Source organism: Scatophagus argus, chromosome 18, assembly GCF_020382885.2.
Source record: "Scatophagus argus isolate fScaArg1 chromosome 18, fScaArg1.pri, whole genome shotgun sequence".
Taxonomy (NCBI): domain Eukaryota; kingdom Metazoa; phylum Chordata; class Actinopteri; family Scatophagidae; genus Scatophagus; species Scatophagus argus.
This window is the reverse complement of record NC_058510.1, coordinates 15,260,705-15,280,025: the sequence shown is the minus strand read 5'-3', so window position 1 is coordinate 15,280,025 and position 19,321 is coordinate 15,260,705. Positions and strand designations below refer to the sequence as shown.

Sequence of the window (19,321 nt, the reverse complement as noted above, 5' to 3'; positions counted from 1 at the left end):
TTTCAGTCTTGAGGTCATTTTTGTCATGGAATCGTCATGTGACTCAGAGAAACAAAACCCGCATCAGGGCCACACACTGTGTCCGAACTGTTGTTGTTGTTCTCAAGTGCAACCACGTGTCACTGTCTGAAAAGAAAGGGCTTTCTCTTCCCAGGCCACACCAACACCCCACCATTATTCAAGAGTACATAACTGGTCCATAATTAGTTTTTAAAACAGACAATGGCCATGTAGCACTGCATTATTGCATTAACAAAGGGACAAAACACACAGGAACAAAATATACCTGACAATTATAATGTAAGTGCAGCTTGGATGGACAGGCTGAGACACAAATGTGAGAATAGCACAGATTTGTCCACCTTACTGTAAACAGGAAGAAGGATTACTGAAATGACAAAACCTGTGTAACCTGTAATACACCAATGTCTTGAGGAGCCTAACATTTTATTCCAGTGAGGAGACAATGTCCTCAGGACAGGTACAAAGCGTTTGAAGGGTCAGTCATACAAGAGCAACAGAAACATTCCAAATTGCTATAGGAATGTGGAGGTTTACAATGCATCCCTTTTATTTTCTCTGATATTCTGACAGGCGATGTCAGAATGAAACCATGAGATACCAGCTTTAACATTAAAACCTAAAATCTGACACTTGGCAGGAGCATCCCTGAACTGCAAGCATTTGACAACTTTATAGCCAAGCATGACTGTAAATGAGATTCCTGTCATATTACAGTAATGTCACCATCAGACAAATTTATCTAAAAAAAAAAAAGAAGGCCTTTAGTTACTGTCAGTGGAGACACAAACTCGTGAAAAAGGGGAGTTACATTTCACTGTGAAGTGTAAGAGGAGTAGCCTGAATTTGCCTTCATGCAGCACTGCCAGAGGCACAGCAGCACAGGAATCTGCAGCACACTTTCACTACTATATTTCACTATAATGACAGGAGAGCGCAGTAAATGGAGCAACAGTAGTGCAAAAGTGACCAACTGAGAATCACAGGGAGTGTGTTAGGAGTGAGTGTTCTGCGCAACAGAAGAACATTTAATATACTGAAAAAGTGTGTGAAATAAAAGTGGCTTGGTGACTTAACATGTAGTCAGAGAATAATCCCTGCTATGTTGACACTGCACACATCTGCAGGTTGAAAGACCTGCATTCGGCAGAGCAGATATAAGCAGATATGCAGGGTGTGTCTGTGTCTATTGTGTGGTGGTCATTTAGCTCCTGCCCCAGTGACCTGTTTAGTCACTGGTGAGCTTTACTCATTCATTCTTACACTGACTGAGTGACATATCACCTCCGTAGTCTGATCAGGTATCTGCTTATCTGATCCACTGTAGTAGGCGAAGGGAAACAGAGAGGTAGTTGTTCTCTGTGGCACACACACACACAGACATATACACACTTGCGACATAAGCCCAGACAATAGCTCTTTTCACCCCATTATTTGTGTTTTTGTACAAGGGAGGTTTGCCTGTTCCTGTCAAAGACCACACAAAGACCAGTGCCCTGGAGGAAACAGGGTGCGGGAGGTGGGTGTAAGAAAGTGTGTGTGCGTGAGAAAGAGGGAACACGTGCCTCTGTGTGTTTTATGATTGCTGCATTAGCTCCTGCAAGTGCTACTACTCCCACAGGGGGGATATCAGCAGCTAGATGTACTTCTCAAATGTCCAGGGCTGCAGCAGGACCTCGTGGCGCAACGGTAGCGCGTCTGACTCCAGATCAGAAGGTTGCGTGTTCAAATCACGTCGGGGTCACAGCTTTTCAAAGTTTAACAAATCACTCTGCAGCTGCATAACATCATTAGTTCAATTTAAGCTGCTTCCACATGATAAGAAATAAGCTCCTCACTCAACAGGAGATGGAGCGCAGAGGCGAAGCACAGCACAGGTATGCTGTGCATCAGTACCTTGTTTCTAACATTCTTCAGCAAGAGCAAATCAGAATTTGAATGGAACTGTCTGATGTCAGTAGAAGTGAAACAAAACCATCATAAACTCTGTCACCGTGTCTGAAAACAGAGTTTATGTTCCAATCCTTCTCTGGCTATGTGTTGGTTCTGGCTATATCACACACGGCTCCCAACACAATGGCTGCGCTTTGAAAGATCAGCTACAACTGAGGTCTGAAAGCAGCACTCGTTGACAAATTTGAACAGTGCACCAAGGCTAGCACTTCACTGTGTTGGGTGCAGTTGAAAACAATTGGACAACCAGTGCAGAATGAGTGTTACCACTGATCACGTGAAGAAGCCTTTAGTCACATGAACCTGGGAAAGTGGAATACCTTTATATGGTGCAAAGATCAATGACAAGAGAGCACAATGCCAAATGCGGGTTTTAGCAAAGACAACAATGAGAAGTGTTCCTCATTCATTAGCATTAGAAAATGTCAAGTATTTGGAAGTGATCCCATAAGACAAACAAGCAAGATCATGCAGTTTCACAAACCACAAGCAGCAGTTTATAGGACAGAAGAAATGCGACGGTGTCTGTTATCTTTTAAAGATGGCATCAACAAGACCTGCTCTGTAAACTGAGAAAGTGGGAGTATGCAAGCACCTAACAAAAGGGTCACACAGAAGAACAATACGGAGTTTATCATTATCTTTTCACTGTTTTAAAGGCATCGTTGAAATGCAGTTTACTCTGTGTTAAACGGCTAAAAAATCAAATGTCTATAGAAAATAAAGATTTTCCATACATTGACATACTATGCCGTTATATATTTCAGTGAATTCAGAGTACGAGGGATGTGTATTATCTGTTCATAGCAATTCCAATTTCCTTCTGTTAAATCTGATTTCCATCCACCAAGTTCCTTAAGCAAAAGTGTGTTTATGGTCACTGCTCATCCCAATGCATGCAAAATTCCACAAACATTTTTGATAAGGAGAACTTGTTTCATTTGTGTTTCAAGTCAGATGTTTCCAAAAACTAAAACAGTGAACTGAAATGATTAAAATATTAATCCAGGAAACTGGAGGCTCGTGAAAAGTTGGTTTCCTGGCAGGTGCTGTGGCTCAGCTGTTAGAACAGCTGCCTCCCAACTGAGAATCCTAGTGTTCAAACTCCACTCTAACCAACATGTCAATGGGTTGATGAACATACCACTTATACTTAAAGCTGGTTGATGAGGGACACAATTTGCACTGAAGTACAATCTTTCATATCAGTCAAGAATGTTTTTCATTTTTCCACTGACAAAAGTTATGGATGGCACCAACAGAACCACTCTATTCTGTGTGCTTTTATTTTTTATTACTGCTTCTGCTGAGGTTCCAAGCCAGCTCAAAAGGTTAGTTACAGCACTGTAGGCAACTGGTTAGTCAGATGCACTCTGCAGCTCCGATGGGGCTCTCTTATTTTTGTATCTTTAGTTTTGCTGCCTGCAGCCTTTTCTAAAACAAAGGTTGTCTCCTTGATGTAATTAAAGGAGACAGTGAGTGTGTGGTTAAGCAACTAGAAATGTTAAGGTGTGAATGTGACTGGAGCAGCAGGAGAGATCTGCAGTAACTTGACAGTGTGGCAATAACTGTACAGTATAGACCACAGTGTGTCAGTTAATTAATGCTCTAGTTTCCCATGACCAAGAAAAGTCTTGTATGTCATTTCCCAACTTCTGGAAAAATGAAGGGGGACAGAAAGAAGTGGCTCTACCCCCAAGTCAGTCCAGAGTGAAAAGTGTGAAAATGAGCAGATAACTACCAAAACCTCGCTAAAATCTCAACAGGTCATTAAGAGAGAACTGTGTAATCTCCTGCCTTTCACCACCTGAGCAGAAAGCAAAGACACCGTCATTAGGTTGTGACCTCTGACCTCTGGGAGTACAGACCTCCCAGTGAATCACCAGTTCAACAGCCCCCAGCCACCAGTTCAGTAGTACATCCTCTCACCCTCCCACTTATAGAGTTTGTGCTCTGCAGCATAATAGAAGCTGCGATTTATGGAGCATATGGCCACTCCTGTGTGCCATAAAAACTAGAGTCACAAATACTTTCTGCCTCTCATACACACCCCTCCCTCACTCATGTTCACTGTTCATAAAAGTGGAGAGCAAAACCAATGCTAGTGGTGGGTGAAATAAAGTAACAGTTGAAGAGGGTAAATCTTTACATCGTGAATCAAATGTGTCAGTGTGTCATAAACTTACTGTAATGTAACTGCACTGTAATTCATAAAGATGTGATTACTGACTGTTTATAAAAGCCTTATTTATCCCTACTCAACCCAACAGACAGGTTTGCTGGTCACATGTTGGTGGTGAGATAAACTCCTGTCTGTGGGAGACAATACTTGATTTTCCAGTTTAGTTCTGCAGGTTTGTTTTAGCTCACTAAAACAGACCAAATGTACCTTCAGGACATAACATTTGCTTCCTAAGTGGAAAACTGCAGTCCTAAACTGTGTTGTACAGTGTGTCAGTAGCGAGCCAAAAAACTAGTGTACCAAGGAAAGCACACTGGTACACTGGTTTTCCCCTGAGGCAGAGTCACTTCCAGGGTCTCTTCATTATTGATGCCCTGCCTGCCCAAAGCGACCGCAGCCTGCAGAGTACTGAGAGTAATATGACACCTCGCTACACATGTACATGTTGGGCGGCACACACTGGAGGGCTAATGCATGTTATTATCCATGAGAACATGTTCATAGTTTACAGCATGACACAAAGAAACACAAGTGGAGACTCAAAAGCTTTAAGGGTCATGAAGAACTTTAACGATCTTGCTGGTAATTAAGTTTAAAGATTTTCACACATTGTAAGGAGATGTAATTGTGCAGCATTTAACTTAACAACTTTGTTTCAGAGAGAAAACCGCACCTCACCCATGTCAAGTTTATCCTCACCCATGAGGACAAACTTGACTTTGTCGCATGACTGCTGCACTGATGCCATTTATACCCCAAACTGACCAGTTTTCTTTACTAATTTATATACAGCAGTTTGTCTCAACAGTAACACCATTAAAAGGGTGACCATGCTTTTCTTAAACTTCTGGCTTGTTCAGGTAATTGTTATGTTTTCAGCACAGTGATACCTTTTGTTTTATATAAAGAAGGCAAAGTGTTCCACCAAGCCTTATAAAAATCACACATGAAGTTGGACTGCACTCAGTACAGTTTTAGACATAAATACTTTCGCAATGTCAACAACACTGGTTTGCTGCTCTCAAAAATGGGCCAACTAAAACTTCACAAAGTCTCAAACGTCCCTGCTCTTTCACTCATTGTTGTTGTTTCAGTAAACAACATGCTTCACGATAAATCATTCAGTTCGTTCGACTATTCAGTTGCACGTATTGTATGTGGGTTAGTAGCTCAGTTGCTGTAAACAAAATATTCCATTTAGAATGAACAAAGTGCTGTGGAAGCCCAAAAAAAGCCCAAACCAAGTCCATTAATGAATCATTTTACTTTTTCAAACGGTAAACAAGCTAAAGTTTCCCACACAAGTGGCAGAATTTTCTGGTTGCACTAAGAAACATAATTTTAAAAGAGTAAACAATTGATGCCTCAGTAAGATGGATATGATTTAGAGCTGCCACATATGAAAGACTAAAATAGATATATGTGTATTTTTTTTGGACAACAGCGAACATTTCCCCGCTCTGCGCACTGAGCGAATGGCAGCATTGTTGCCAGAGAGGTTAGCAAGGGATCAAGCTGGTAATACAGGCCAGCCTGTCAAACACCAAGCCAAATCCTGCAGCCTCTCAACACAAGAAACCCTCCAAATATCTGCCACACCTACACACACTGAGCCAGAGCAGACTACTGTCAATTCTCTGGAGTGTCGTTCTGTAGCTGTGAAGGGGAGAGAAGCAGAAAAAAACCTACTGTCACTGTAAGGCAAAGGCACACACAAAAAAACCCTGATTTTCCAAGCTCTGTGATTTGAAATGAGTTGCATGCTTGGATAAATCTCTGTAGTCATCTCCCCGACTGTGTGATCTGCTTGAGTAGGGGATTTGTAGTCCCTAAACCTTGTTTTTGCAGGACTACAACTGCACATATCACCCTTCACGATAAGCACAACGTGGAAAGCTGAGCATCTGGTCTGGATAAAAAAAAAAGCACATTGAACTGCCTCTCTCTGTGAGGGTGTGTGTGTGTGTGTGTGTCCACACAGGCCAGACACACAGCCTCGTGGCTCAGCAGGAGCTGGGACCGCTGCTGTGATGAAGGTTTTACCGACAAATTAAAGCAGACATTATCACATGAGGATCTCATTGAGTAGTTTCATAATGAAACATCATTAAGCCAATTAGAGAGTAAACCTTCAGACAGGATGTGCCAGCGATTAAGAGCCTTGACAGACTTAAAAAAGACAGCAGTCTATTGTTGTATGACAGAAGGTTAGTGGATATGTTAAAGCAAGTTCTTTAAACATGATATCTTCCACAAAAATAATTTATTCAGTCAGTGAAAAATGGACCATAAAATGCAGACAGGTCACAAACTTAAGCTTGTATGTAGAAATAGCTAGCATGTTGGCTTGTGTCCCAAACTCAGTGTGTTTATTAGCAATCTGTCTGGAGTGTCTGGATAGGTAGCTTGTTTGGGCAGCAAGCCAATTTCATCTCACCTGAGACAAGTGGTCATTAGCAACAGCAGGAGGGCTTTATGCATACATGCACACACACATTACACACATTTACCGTTTCAAGGATCAAAACCATATATGGAACAGGCAACACTAAAAAGAAAAATCATGTCTCACCGTATGCAATTATAAGCATGAATGTCTTTGCTACCATAAAGGGACAATAAATAATAAATAAATACATATATCTTTGGCCTAAAAATCACCCCATGGTATATAAATATGTAGTGCTGAATCCTAGAGGCTAATAAACTTTGTTCAGAAGGTAAGCACTACCAGACATTTATGACATTTATTTGGTCCAGTTGCCTCACTTAAGTGTACTTGGCAAAACACAGAAGTCTTATGCTAATGGCACACGATTTTCTGGTCGACCGTGACCTGTGAACTCCCAGTGGATGGAAGAAAGCAAAAGGATAAGTTCCTTAAGGAGACTGATAAAGAGCCTATGTGTCAGTTTGAAATGCTTGTCAGAAATCCCTCAATAGAAACAGAGGGTGATGGTGTCATGTTACCAAAAGGGTATTTTAGCCCAGCCCTGAGGGAGGCCACCTGCTCAGCCAGGGACTGGGAAGAGGAACAGTCAGATTCAGTGCAGATATGAATTATCAGTGTTACTATATGACAAATGCAGACTGTAGATCATAAAATAAAGAAATTGTTGCAGAATTTAAATAAAGTCATCATATTACCCATCATTTATTACTGTATTTCATTTTCTTAACATAGGGAAAACAAAGGAAGCCAAAAACATGCCAGTGCCAATATGCACCAATATGGATGTACAGACAACTAAATGAAGACAGGAGGAAAAGAAACACTGAATGCATTCTCTCATTTGGATGTGCCACTTTGAAGTTATCCAAAGTTTTCTTTGTGCAAAAGAGCCATATCAACATTGACAACTATTACTGAGCAACAGAATAAATCCCTGTAATTTCCAACTAACAAAGCAAAGATAGTAAAGTAGCTTGCCAGTTTCTACTTGTACAATGTCTAACAAAATGCTACACATGGCAATGAAAGTCAGTGTAGTCCTTGCAAGTGAGGGCCTGCTGGTTCAGTAAAACTGGTTGAGCATAGCGAGACTCTTTGTCGACTCACAGAGACAGCAGTCAGCACAATTTCGGCACACTTTTGTTTATTATTTCGTAAGCGTGGAGGTTATGCTTGCCAGATGGGACCTCTCAATGAGCCAAGAGAAACACAGAGCACAGGGAGAATCACCAAGAACAGACAACCCGCAGTGGAGATGTCACGACACACACAGCTCTTTCACAGACTGCAGATGTGGAACACAGAGAAGTCAAAGAGTGTTTTCTAGGATTTTGTGTTTGTGCGTGTGGAGGAGGTGCCTGCTTTCTAAATGTGGAGCAAACATCATTATGTCCTCCTTATGTGTACTGTTACAGAAGCATAATGTCAATGGTCATGTTGACAAACGGTCAAACTCCAATCTACATGCAACAGTTATGGAAAGCAGACGAGACCAAATATAAGTCAATCAGGAAATGAGGCAGCTCTCTCTGTCATTATACCTGTGAATGGTGACCATGCAGGATGAGGTGTCAAGTTTAGCAATGCAAAACATGCGAGGAAAGACATTCGTCTGACTGATATAATCTGCATTTTGCCAAAAGGACAAAAGAACAAGCAGTTTCATATATAGACAGTTTTTAGACAGGATTTATGCCATCATGGTATTCATTGAATTCATTGACCTTAAAGTGTACAGCGTCAGTTTTCATATCTAAATATTACAGAACATCTGTATATGGAGCTCTATGTGCTATCCAGACTGGCGACTGTGTAATTTGACTTAGCAGAACAGGTCCAGTCCAAAAACTCTGTCAGAACACATTTGTACTCAGGAGTGTGCATGTCATGGTTTGTGAAGAAGCAACAGACCATGACCATGAATCCTCTTACACACTTTACACAAGAGCACACACCTCACACGTCACTTTGAATAAAGGTGGGAGGATCACACCATTGAGAGAGAACTCTAACGCTCTTTCTCTTTACGTGGGTTTAGAACAACATATGTAGAGCAGACATTAAATTATTACTCCCACTAGAGTAAAGGGCAAGAAGGAGTGGCAACTCAGGGTCGCCTATGGTAATAGTCATTTAAGTTTCATATACAATAATGCCAAAGAATCAGTTGGACAGTACACAATGGCAACCATGAACGGCAAAAAAATGCTGTGCTGTGACGGGCATCCATGCACTGCCAATCTGAAATACTGTAAATGAATGAAAATGTGATCATAATTAAACTTTAGAAATTGCCTGTTTTGCTGCATGTTGTTTGTCCAATCTATCTTGCACAGTTGGTGACTGCAACATTTATGGCAAAATAAAGCTGTCTTCTTTCAACAAGAGGCTCACTTTTCACTGTCTGTGTCCAACATGGCATGACACCAGACATGATGTAACACAACCTAAGAAATGTACTTCCAAACTAAAGACTGCTGAGGTTGAACAGAGCCTGAACCCTGGTAATAGCCAGCCCTGACAAACTGGGTTTCTATTCAAAGAAGTTGCTGGAAATTTGATCCAGAGTGGCCCTCTATCACCAACCCAGTTTCCACCCACTGCCCCTCTCACAGTGAATACAGAAATGGAATATACTTGGCACATACTGAAGACATGCACAAACAGCCTAATACTATTCTCATGCATAAACCTACAATTCTGGTTATTCTGGTTGTTTTTAACAAGCACCTGAAGACAATATGTTGTAATTAAATTTTTACATAAACCAAGTCTGAAGTTATGCGGCTCTGTCACATGATATGCACGTCAGTTAAGGAAGAAAATAAGTTAACCGATCAACTATGGCAACACACACAATCACACACAGATGCAGGAGACCAGCCAGTCTAGGTGACGGCATGAATGACCATCAAGGGAACATCTTGCAACTCCATGTGGCCAGTCTCATGTCAGTCGCTTGAGGTCTTCAAAAGGCATTGACCTGATGTGATCTGAACAGACAAATTCTGATCTGGAGTCAGAAATGCTACAATTGCGCCACAAGGCCTGGCTCCATGTTACAACCTGCACTCAAGTCACTCCCACTACTTTATTAGACTGTCTAGAAAACCAAAGGCTGTTCTTGTCGTCATTGTCTCTGTGACAGAGAAGAAGTCACAGTCAGGTAACAGCACATAATGATGACTATGATTAAAGGCAGTGCCGTGAAAAAATCTCGTGTGTAGTGACTGCCACAGTTGGATGACATTTTTTTCTCTCCATATGTAAATCTGGGTGACTCAAGGCTGTAATTCTAAATAAAAACAGATATATTTTATATGATAAAAATCTTTTGAAACACAGCCCTATTTGAGGTATTCTAACACAGCAAACTCCAAAATTTCCAATGTGACAGGAACTCCCGAACTTCTAATCTTTGTCAGGAAAAAAAGACACATAAACACAACAGCCGAAGGACGGAGGCAGAGAGACAGAACCAATGAAAGATACTTTCCAAAGGATCACTGGGGCAAACATCCAAAAACCACAAACACTGATGTCAGAAACTCTGAACCACAGAGAGTAAAAGTAAAGCAATGCACTCGGCAATGCACTCAAAACTACAGATGAGAGGTAAACAATGGGAAAGAAATAGAAAAGGAGAAAGAAAGTCCAGATGTGTGTCTGTATTTGGGGGAGTTGGGCTCTGTGTTTATGTCTCCTATCCTCAAACTGAGCCTTTAGTGTCTCAAACAACATCCATTAGTTGGTAAAAAAAATGACTCCTTGGACAAGAGCTGACAAAACAAAGTGTTTCTGTTTTTTTTCTTTGTGCTGGATGACTAAACATTCAGGGCACTTTTGAGGGTCTCTTCTTTTTTGCAACAGAAAACTTGACAAAGGGGGAATGATGATAAAAGAAGAAGCAAGAGTAAACTAGGCAAGCAGGTGCATTTAAGAAGTACAGTTTGGCTGAAATTAATGCAAACCATGGGGGGAATACGTGCTTTTATCAGGCTGTTGTTATCGTCCTCAAAAAACACTCCTCACAGATGCATTAATATGAATTGCAGGGGTATCTACTGTACAGCAGTGACCCACTTCAGTCACCTGATTTCCATTTGTTTTTCTCTGAGCAGACTGCATTATGTAATGTAAGCAGCCGTCTACATCAGCTAAATCTGGCAATCCACACAACACAGGAAGTAAGTATCAAGACAATCATGACTTACTCAGATTTAAAAACAGTTAAACCTGTTCAGTCAATAAAGGAAAGCAAGCACAAGCATCAAACACAAACCACACACACTTCCCTTTGTGCATATAGTAAACACATACTATGTTTTAGTCTAATGTCAGTAGTCTACCTTGGCATTGAGTGATGAGGAAGTTTGCTTCATAGTTGGGGAAATGCTCATTGACCCTGCACAGGAAACAGGCAACACATAGGAAAAGCCCTTGGGGCTCAAGGCACTAAACATCAGTGGGAAACATCCGTGTAGGTTAAAGGACAGAGGAGAGATTAGAAGCAAGGGGAGGAAGGCAGGAAAGGAGGACACTAAAGAGTGAAAGTGAGACAGACAGAAAGGAGAAAGGATGTGCTTCATAGTTTAGATGACGAGGATGAACAGCAAGAGAAGAAATTAGCCCAAAACATCCAGCGCATCACTGTGCACCGCGGTCTGATTTTACATGTGCAGGTTGTGCGCTGAGACAGGTGGAGAGTGTTCCAACAAAAGAACAGTTTCATTATCCTATGCACAACCATCAGTGCACTAAACCAGACACTGAAGGTAACATGATGAAACTGCCAATATTTCGCATGCTGCAGAGCAACTTAACTGCATGTAAACTCGCTATATATGATGAATATTGGGTGGAAAAGCCAGACCAGGGTGAACCTTAAAATGCAATGGCCAAGAGCTATCCACCTCCCAGATTTCAGTCAAATTCAGGTCTCTCTATCAAACAAGCACATAGGCACATGTACGAGGACCCGAAGCTTGACTGAAAGAAATGACACAAGCTATTTACTGTTATATAAACTTAGGCAAGACTGACAGAAAACAATGCAGTAGGAGCATATCTGCCTCCAGATCAAATTGATGTATGTTCAGACCACATTGAGGTCAGTGCGGTGAAGCATTCAAAGATCAAAGCCGCACAAAACTAAGCTTCCTTCTTCGATGGAGAAAGAGCCTCACAAGGGTAAAAAAAATGAACAACCTGCTCACCTCAGACTTTCCTAACATAACTTCTCCTATCTGAGATAAGACCATTTTGTAATTTGCTTCTGTCATGGTTGGGCTGATAGAATACTCATCTAGGAGCACTTCCAATAACAAGCTGCCAGGGACCAGGGGGGATTTGTTCTTGTTTGCTCTAAACTGTTCAAGACAGTCAAATGGTGTGCCATGCAAACGCAGATAAAAGCATGGTGTTATCTTTATGAATTAGTTGCCAGGGATTTCACCAGGAATTTTCACCACATAATGGGATGGTTATAATCACGTTTCCCTGGGGCTTTTTGTCCAGGATTAATGTGCTGCCTAATGCTCTGTTTTTATTTGGAATACACATACTGTTTTCAGTCAAGGTTCCATTTGCCACTTTCTCCATCTTCGTAAGCGCATGACTGTGTGTTTATTTTGCTCATGCATTCGTTATGTAAAGCACATCGCACAGCCTTGGTAGAGCTATTCATTATTCTCCTATAGTGCTGACTACTGTTCTAAGATAATAGACTTTACTTTGCAAACATTAAGCTGCGCATTTTAATCTTTCATTAATAAAGACAAAAGTTTGCTAAGCAGAAGCACTACTTTAAAAACACTTGTCCACATTGGTCTGCTTGTTTGCACATTGAGCGAGGAAATGCAACTTGACTAATACACATCATCATGTCTGCTCAGATTTATTGAGATCATTAAGAAATATGGTACAATTATCTCAGTTGTGACATCTTTTATATATTACAGAATCATGACAAACTATGCCATTAATTAAAAAGAGCTGATTTTTAAATTCCCCATGAATGAAATCTGCTTCTGTATCTTGGTGTGTCCCTTGTGTCAACTCTGAGAGCAAATATGGGGAAGAAACACCCATGGCCACTTAGTCACTCAGCTGCTTTTCTGTTCACTGTCTTGAAGCTTGGCAACATAGGCAGCATAAAGAGCCAAAGGCTGACGGTGACGCCTGGCTCACACACAGCGTCAGCAGCCTGCTAGTGCAACTGTGCACACGTGGGTTTGTTTGCATAATCTCACTGAAAAATTCCTGTATTAATGCCTCTATTTCAGACAGAGCAGATTAATTGTGACTAAATGCTGTAATACAACTTTCATAAAGTCAGATCATGGAGTCTGAGATTATCCAGACAGAGGGACACTGATGCCCCATTTCCTCTGTACAGACAAAAAAAAAAAGAGGTATTACGTTTCCACAGTATGCAAGAATAGCAAAACAAGTCTTGTCTTTAGACATGTCTAATATAAACCCCATACACATTACTGTCTCTGAGTCAGTGTGAAAACACTTACACTCACCATCAAACCGCCTTCCCTTCAAAACTGTGTCAAGTGTCAAAAAGGGAAATCCTCAACCTCAAAAAAGAGAATCTGTCTTCTTAGTTTTTCTACCTTGTAATTTTTTTCCTTATGTTGCACATCTAATGGCAATTGTGTCTTCCAAATATAATAACATTATATTTAACTTTCAGGGCACCCACCCACAACTAATGAAGACCTTGTGAAGAGAGAAGCAGAGCCATGCAAGCTGTGCACTAAAAAGGGGGCTTTGCATGTGAAATGTTCACTATGGTAAAGCACAGAAATAGTGTGCTCGCATGGGTTTGATCATCTCTCCACAGGAGCAACAGCTGGAAAATATAACGTTTATGAAGTGAAACGGTAGACAATGTTAAGTATGTCATATCTCCAGGCTGTGGCTGTCATGCCATTGCTTCTCCTACTGCTACTACTACTACTACTTTCTCCTGTGTTCAAACAGAATAGGCATTCAACCCTTGGAATGCATTGCAAGTGTGTTGGCAGGATGTATTCTCATGTCTCAGCATGATACACCATCGTGCCCTTTGCTTTTATAGTCAAATTCCTTTGAAAACATCTCTGATGTGTTCTCATCATAAAATTTGAAATGTATAATCACATAATTAGTGTGAATAGGTGGGTGGGAGTATAATAAAAGCTTCATAAAAGATTGTGTACACAATCATCTCTCAATAGACAGACTTTCTGAGCTGCAAGAAAAAGAATACTTTAAAGTATATGAGATAAACGTTGGCAGATAGAAAAATGAGGAAGAGGAAAAAGAAGAAGAAGCAGGAAGACAGAACCAGAAGAAAGAGGAGAAAAATACAGGGGACAGAAGGGGAGGGTGTAGAAGAAGGATAGAAGAAACAAAAAGAGTCAGGATAAAAGAGGAAAACCATAAGGGGAAATGAAGAGAGAGGAAGGAGGAGAACAAAAAAAGTGTTGAGAGGTAGCACTGGAGGCTGTGCTGCAAGGTTAAGTCTAATGAGCTCAGTCTTTATAGATGAGTAATTTACACAATTACACCAGGGAAAGCAGAAATGTTCATGCACGTGCATACACACATGCATGTCCACACACACACACACACATTCACTGTAGGTAATTTCAGGACCTGCTCATGCTTGAAACAAGACTGTAACATACAGCAACCTCAATACATCTCATTCCCTTTGGCTACAAACTAAGACAGGGCGCATCTAAGCTGAAAATAACCTGCAAGGTCGCTTCTAAACCGCTCAGAGCTACAAGTGTGGAGAACATGGACACTACCAGAAGAACCATTTGGCATGTTTTGCTCATGTGTCCTTCTTTCTGTCATGTGCCAGGTCATGGCACCCACCCACAACAACCAAACACAACTCAGTCCAACTCACACTGCAATGTCAATGCACAAATGCTGCACTTTAGAGGCCAGCAGCCAGCCTGCCAACTCTGTTGTGGTTCAGTGTGAGATGCAGGGTGATCTGTTTGACTGCCGACACCCCCCTTGCTGCTCCATCGCCCCACCTCCCCTTTTACTCACTACTTTCACTGAGGCTGCTCTCATTACAGTCAGAGTGATGGAGGAGAACCCCATCAATTTCTCATTAGGACCACCAGAGTTGAAGGCTTGGTGTTAGAGAAGAGCCAATGGAGAGAGTTTCACCCTGACTTCAGGTTCCATGTGCGTCTCTGACTGATAGTAATAGGGCGGAGGTGGGCAGGGCAGGGTGAAAGTTGTAGAGTCCCTTGCGGGTTGTTTGTTCATAAGAAGAGGTGCGCCCCCGCTGCAAAAGGCAGTGGGTTGATCCAGATGCAGTGGGCCGATGTGTGTTTACTTCTGAGATAGAATGTACTGCCAGATAAAAACCAAAGCAGTGTATTTTTCAATCAGTTGCCATTTTGTTTCCAAAACAAACAGACAAAACAATGTTCTTTTATGGCATTTTTATCCACAGCTTCGTATCCACAGCTGACAGATCTAGACAAACCCACGGCAGGGCGTCTGAGTCCAGATCAGAATGTGTTCAAAAAGCATCAAGGTCAAGAGATTTCAATTCATTTTAAATTTAAAGACTTGTTTCTGAACTGAGCTGATGATTGCACAGGACTGAAGGAGCGTTGTGAAAGCCTGCTCCATAGGGGACTGTTAACCAATCTGACTGCTATAAAGATCAATATTGGGTGAAAGCTTATATGCTCCTTGACTACAAAGTTGTGCTTAAGTGAGACGATTGCTTGGTTTTTGGCAAATAATGAATGTTTAAAGAAGAGCTGATATTTGGTCCTGGATAAACTAAGAAAGGGGGCAAGTTGGAGTTTTTCTTGGGAGTACCTTAGGGCACTCTAAAAGTAGTCAATCGTAAAGAAGAAGATTGGTGGGAAATCTATTTGATTGACAGAGGGTTGAAGTTGACAGCAAGAAACCGGTTCAACCTGATCATTCACCTAAAACTGACAACACGCGCATGGAAACTGATGTGTACACACACACACACACACACACACTCCAGGACAGCATGAATACATGCCAAAGCAGAAATAAACATTAATCTGTAAGGAAATTGCAGTGTCTGACAGATGTACTGTACGGATGGAGGATGTTTACATAACCCTGCTGTGTAGAAGTATTCAAATTCATTAGTACACAAGCAGAAGCACACACAAACACCTTAGAGGTTTTGTTCTGTCAGAGGTATATCAGTCAGCAGACTCTGTGGTGTAATGTGATCTAAAATACCTAACACTCACTGCCAGTCAGCCTTCTGCAGAGAAAATCTACTGAGCTCTCACAGTCCCATTCACTTACAGCATGTAAAAACACAACACAGTGAAACGTCCACTCAAGTCTCATGAACAGATGCTGCTTTAATGTGGGTCTTAGCTCGATCCATAATGTAATTTTTAAGAAATATTTTTCACAAATATTAATCCATAAAAAGCCCTTTCATGTTTACAGTGAAGTTCAGATTTTAGATCGCTTTTCTTATTAGAAACAGAATCAAATGGACAAAACAAGCACGCACAAAAAACAGACACATTGTGCTGATACGCATCGTTAGCACTCATAAACTGCCCTCTCCTAATCTCCAAGCTCCAAATACATCCCCTCAGGTGTACTGCAAATAAGAAATTTAATCCAATACATTAGGTCTATTTCAATTCCTTCACCCGAGAGCTGCAAAATCAACAGCTACGATTTCTGGCGACCATCTTTTAGGCACATGTTTTGGAGATGTGAGAATCTGTAGAAAGCAGATGTTATTTGCAGCCTGTCTCCTACCCTCAGGCATTACTGATTCCTAATCACAGGGTGTGAGATGGCCTGCCAGTGGCAACTCAGCATCCTGACAGCCTCGGAAAACGACAAGCAGAAATCCATCTGTTATCAATGTACAGCAACTCTTAGCCTAGCAGCAACAGGAAAACCCAAGCATGATTCTTCATGACATCTTCAAGTCAGCCTGAAGTGTCTCTCAGTCTGTTTTGGGGAGGGAGAATTATAGCACACATTGAGCAGATTGACTTTCACTTACTAACTGCTGTTATAATGCAGTGTATAAGTTTAAGACTATGAGTCAGTGCCCTACAGAATTCCCCTCAGTCAAAGTAAAGTAAAGTAGTAAGGTTTAAATATTGAAATACTTGGTCGCCACTTTTCAGACTGCAGTGTATTTTGACAGGGACAACTTGGTCCAAGGGTAATGGACGTGATCTGACCAAAATGTGAATTACAAGTTCAAAGTTAAATTTGAAAAGTAATTGCTGGGGAAAAACATGCCCGAATGAACCCCCGACCACATAGAAAGATCAGGACAAACACATGAACGCACTATGACCAAGTCTGATTTCACATTTAAATAGTTCTCATGTCTTTTAGCCACACTTCTTTAGTCTGTACTGGATGACCCCATTTCATGGTCCAAGCAACAACTAATCATACCACAACATGTTCTGTGACCAGAAAAACTGTCTGGGCAGGAAATTACTCTCCATAATAAATCAGTAACTTTACATATTCATCAGTGAAATTCTCCCAGCAAAAGCTCTGTGCCGGCCATCGAAACCAGATAAGCTGAATTTACAACTCATTTGCAGAAACATACTAAACTGAAAATGAAAATGTGTACAGTAATCCAGTCTGCCCATGAACCTACAGCTTAGTGCTTTGAGATGATCTTGTAGTTGATGCATGTTTTTAAACTTACTATCTTCTACACTACACACCAGTGTCTTTGTTTCTATCAGCATATTTACACTAAATGTACAAAAAACAGGGGAAGGCCAGCAATAACATCTGATAAAAACAAGTGAAGATAATGGAATTCTTTGAATAAATTTGCCCAAGAGGAGAAGAGGTGCCTGATGCCTTGAGATGCTTACGCTGTTGCTGCATTTCTTCTTGCAAACATAGATGTGTATAAAACAAGCCACGACAGCATTCAATCAAACAACATCAAAAACAATTCTAATTGCTCCTCTGTGCGATGTCAATTCAAATCAAAGGCATCTCAGTCAATGCGGTAAAAAGACTGAGTCATGTCTGAATCATTTCTCCAATGAAGAACTTGATAGCCTTGGGCTGCAATCACAATGTCCTTGTTGAAGAGCAATGAAGAGATAGTTCACTTACTCAAAAGCCATGCACAGTGAAGTTACAGCTCAGGTCAAACAGCAATGCACTGTGTCAATAAGCAGGACTAACGGTATTACAAAACTAAAACTATAGACTAGGACTAGGCAGATCTCTGCTATAAATCTATAAATATGTATCAGGGAATTTCAGCAGAGGGTCCAGTTAGAGCATTCAAGATCGATCTCATTTGTAATTGATAGGACTGCTGAAAAGGAACACACCAGAAACAGCTCATTTTAGGTCTCGACCAATAGTAATACTAATAAAACCTCATTCATCAGAATTAAGCCACATTGAACTCCTGACTACTTTAGTATATTTTCACAGCGGTAACTTCTGAGCCAGTGCCCTGAGAACAGACAAGACTGAATTCCCAGCAAGGGAAGTCCTAAGCTCCAGAGCACAAAACTTGCCAAAACTTTTCCCTTGCGTTCATTGACTTCACAAAGAAAGGCGTCCACTTCAGAATAGTAGCAAACTTTTCCGATCACTCTGTTCATACTGCATTCAAAATAAATCTGTCCAAATGACTCCAATATCCCACAGTCCCGCCAATGCCTAAGCTCTTCTAACATCAAGGATTTATTTTTCTCCTGTAGCCCTCAGTATGCCATTTCCATTTCACAGCTCTGTCTGGATGTTTGAGAGGATATCTGGGTGGGCAGAGGTTTGGGAAAAAACAATTTCACAAAAATGCCAGCTATCTCAATGTATGAGCTGTGACATGTAAGATATTTTTCAAAGCACTTCTATGAGGAGCATTGCAGATGTGTATATGTTCACAGCACTGCACTCCCAGGTGAATAATTGTGTCAATGTAATATCGTATTTCAGAAAGCCTTGAGGGACAGGTGTTTTGGTTTGTTTGCAGATGTGTTTGCAGGTAGGGTATGCAAAACAAAGGAAAATGAAGGAAGATCACATATCACAAAGAGAGAGATTATTCAGTAATTTGGCAAAGGAAATTAAGAAGTGCCCTCAGTGTGACAGAGCAACAAGGACTTAATCTGACAACATAACAGATTCCAGACTAGTAGGGAACAGTTCAACACAACAATTATGGGTAATCAATAGATGTGCAGTTTAAAAGGCGCTACTCACCTCTTTTTGGCACAAGCCTTTTTTGAAGTATCAGTAAATTATTTAGACTAAACTGCATCCAGGGAGCTGCTGCATCAACAGCATAAAAAATTAAACTCATTCTTATGATGAATACTGAATGAATAATAAAAGCCGAAAAGTCCTAAAGCCAAACCCAATTTAAAGTTAAAATTAGGGTTGAAAAACATCTTGGAATGAGATATTTTACTTCTTACTTTACTTCTTTTCTTTAAAATCTTGACAGTTTTATTAAAAGACACCATGTCATGACATTAATACAGTCAGATCATGAGTGAGTATATTAGCATACAGTAGTACACTTATAATATTAGTAAACTTTAAGTATAAAATCAATAGCACGTTACCATGATACCACACAGATGCCGACTTATCAGATAACTCAAGCTTACTTAAAAATACAAGATCAAAATGTAGGCTAAATGGTGTTTGATAAAAGC

At 40.8% G+C, this 19,321-nt stretch overlaps 1 protein-coding gene and 1 non-coding gene across 5 annotated transcripts in view; one reads left to right on the top strand and one right to left on the bottom strand.

Moving 5' to 3' along the window:
* Positions 1-19,321, bottom strand: part of LOC124049562 (partitioning defective 3 homolog) — a 314,519-nt gene that overhangs the window by 283,009 nt on the left and 12,189 nt on the right. The window lies entirely within an intron of this gene.
* trnaw-cca lies at positions 1,694-1,765 on the top strand. Its single transcript has one exon. It is a non-coding gene; the product is annotated as a tRNA-Trp (tRNA).